Source organism: Myxine glutinosa, chromosome 8 (genome assembly GCF_964187855.1).
Source record: "Myxine glutinosa chromosome 8, kmMyxGlut1.1, whole genome shotgun sequence".
Taxonomy (NCBI): domain Eukaryota; kingdom Metazoa; phylum Chordata; class Myxini; order Myxiniformes; family Myxinidae; genus Myxine; species Myxine glutinosa.
This window is the reverse complement of record NC_136268.1, coordinates 66,967,706-66,970,724: the sequence shown is the minus strand read 5'-3', so window position 1 is coordinate 66,970,724 and position 3,019 is coordinate 66,967,706. Positions and strand designations below refer to the sequence as shown.

General features: G+C 44.9%; 1 non-coding gene across 1 annotated transcript; it reads right to left on the bottom strand.

Moving 5' to 3' along the window:
- Window positions 1-503: 503 nt before the first annotated feature.
- On the bottom strand, window positions 504-719 carry LOC137433240 (small nucleolar RNA U3). The gene has a single exon (XR_010985633.2). It is a non-coding gene; the product is annotated as a small nucleolar RNA U3 (small nucleolar RNA).
- Between the last annotated feature and the right edge of the window lie 2,300 nt (window positions 720-3,019).

The window sequence follows — 3,019 nt, the reverse complement described above, 5'->3', positions numbered from 1 at the left end:
CTCATTTTGTCTGCACTGTGTTCAATCGGTGCTAGGTCTGAGATTGCCGGGAGCATTCGTACCGTGGTACTGTACTGTTTGCCAATCGTACAAACAGCGCACGGAATCCTCCAGGCTTGACCCAGATTAATAACCCAATATTTATTGCAATGTGCAGGGAACTTTAAAGAAATGTATTGGAAATCTATAATGAAATGTCATTTTGTATGCTGTAACGAAAAAAAAGTAACTGATTTTCGCAGGATAGAAAGGTGTAAAGTAATGTTTTTTTGTACAGACGGTGTACAGACGTTTCCATTTGAACTGTATTCTTTACACAGTATAGTCGGGATATTTTACTCTTCACCCGTAGTCACAATAAAAAGTTACAATTAGTTACTCTGCACGTGGAGAGAGGGGCGGAGCATCATTTACGTGTCGCCACTTAAATGTGGTAACAATTACGCATCGCGTTTGTAAATGCTATCTCCAAAATGAATAAAATAATGAGGGAACAGAACAAGACCGCCAATGAACGTTAACCTAGACTTGCACGGGTATCGGATATTATTGGTTACGGTCATCAATGGCAGGAAGCAGCCGCATAAGCAGCACCTCAAGCCGGCTTCGCGCTCAGGAAGCGAGATTTATGCTCCTCATCAGGGTTAACGTATCCGTTCACTTTCAGTTACGTTTCTGGACTCACAAACTAAAGAAATGATCCCTGAAAGTATAGTCTTAAGTGGGGAGGGAGTGGGGAGGGTGAGGAGGGAGTGGGGAAAGAGGCGACTGAGAGACACAGAAAGGTGGGAGGGAAATGAAGTAATATGCTTAACTCATGCTTTTGGGATTCATGATCCTACACAATCCCAAAAGCGTGCTGTCTCACGTTTGAAGAATCATTTAAGAAATTAAATAATTCTCATTTCCGAATCCACAGTTAGATCTCCACAAAATTTAAATCGAATCGTCCTTGTCAGACACCCAACCGGTCCACCAAGTTTCGTCCAAATCCGTCCACAACTTTTTGAGATATTTTGTTCACAGACAAATGGAGACAGACAGGGGTGAAAACATAACCTCCATCCACCTTTGGTGGCGGAGGTAAAAGTGGATTAAACATGTGAGACAACGCGACTGAGGGAGGAGGAGAGGAGACTGAGGAAGGGGACAGAGAGAGAGAGAGAGAGAGAGAGAGAGAGAGAGAGAGAGAAGAGGAGAGAGAGGGGAAGAGAGAAGAATGGATGGTGGTCTCTGTCATATCTAATGGTTCACCTGTGGCATCTATTTAACACTCAAATTCATAGACACAAAATTTATCCCACAGAGGTTGAAATACGAGCGTCAGTTGGTTGCATCATTTTCCTATGGGCAACCGCAATCCTATCAATTCATTCATCGAGTCACAGACCATGAACATCAATAGACAGTGACAGACAGACCATCATTTTATTTAAAATTCAAGCATTTAACAGTCTTTTGCATGGAATAAGGGTTCGAGGGGAGGGGGAGGAGGAAGGAAGGGAAGGGGAGAGGAAGGAAGGGGCGGGAGCAAGAGAGACAGGTGTGATAACACCTGTCTGACCGGTGAGGATAACTTAATTATCGAATTTACGTTCAATGGCCCTGCCTTATAGAAATTCTACATACACGTAACATGGGATTGCTTCTCATCAATTTTTATATCGATCGAGTGAATTTTAACTGTCATCCAACATGGCCGCTGGAATAAAAACCCTCAAAAAAAAAGTATGAGCCTCGACCATAGGAAATAGATTTGGACCAAACACTCGTCACCGAGGGAAATGTGAGAGGGAGGGTGGAGTGTTGGGGCATAAGAAGGAGTAGAGAGATAAGGCCGAGGAATGGAGGGATGAATGGAAGAGGGACAGAAAGGGAAACAGATCGGAAGACACAGATAACAGGTATAACAGGTAACAAGGAAGAGATAGGTAAAAGAAAGAGAGGGGGAGGGGGAGAAAAGGGGAGAGACAGATAGATGGAAGGGAGGGAGAGAAAAATGGGAGAAAGGGACAGAGAAAGACAGAGTGTACATCGAAAAAAAAAATTCCGATCCCGTACATAATTTGTCAACAAAAAAAAGAAAGAAATCATTTGCCATTAATTGTGAATTAAAATACACAGCGCTCCCGCACACTTCGACCAGCGAAGTGGCGGAACATGTTTACGCATTGCCGTGCGTGCTATGTACCAGTAAGGTACATATATATTGAGTGCGTGCATGAAGTGTACATGTCATGTCCCCGTTCGCCTGTGTACATGCGTGCGTATACATGCGCGGTGTGCAAGTTGCATTTGCCGTTGAATTAACACTCAGTAGGTTGACTCATACGACCCATGAGGTTGACACCTCAGTCCCATGCGAGCAAACCCTCGTCATCTACAAAACTGCCCTCTATCGAATGATCCTCACCCCAGTCCCCACGCGGGGGAGCGGGGATGCGGGGGGATGCGGAGGGGTGTGGGGGGTTGCGGGGGGATGTGGAGGGGTGCGGGGGGGGGGGGTGCGGGGGATGCGAAGTCTCACATGATTGTCCAGAGAGTAAATGACGAAGGGGGGTGAGGGGAGAGAGGGGAAGAGAGAGAAAAATGGATGATGATCTCTGTCAGCGGCTCGTGCCTCGTAATAATCTGCCTGCACGTCCGCGCTCCTGGCTCCCAAAACAATCGTTCACAAATTATGTACGCAAATCGCTGCAAGATAACATTTTGCTACAAGAAATCGCAAATGATCGCTCTAAATATCTGTTTCTTGCGTCCAACTTTTAGTCACACCAGGTTCAGTTTGCAGACACTTTCTGAGGTTGACAAAAATAATACACAGAAAAACTCTCCCTTACCTTGAAAAATCACTTGGACGTATTCAAAGCCGAACTCTTCCAGCGTTGCAATCAGCGGTGCCTCCAAATTGTCAAAGAACTTTGCTTGTGACCTCTTCTTGGACACATCTCACTCCAAAACTCAATGAGACTCATGGAAAACTCACTCAGTTTAAATATAGATTTATTAAACTCTTGCA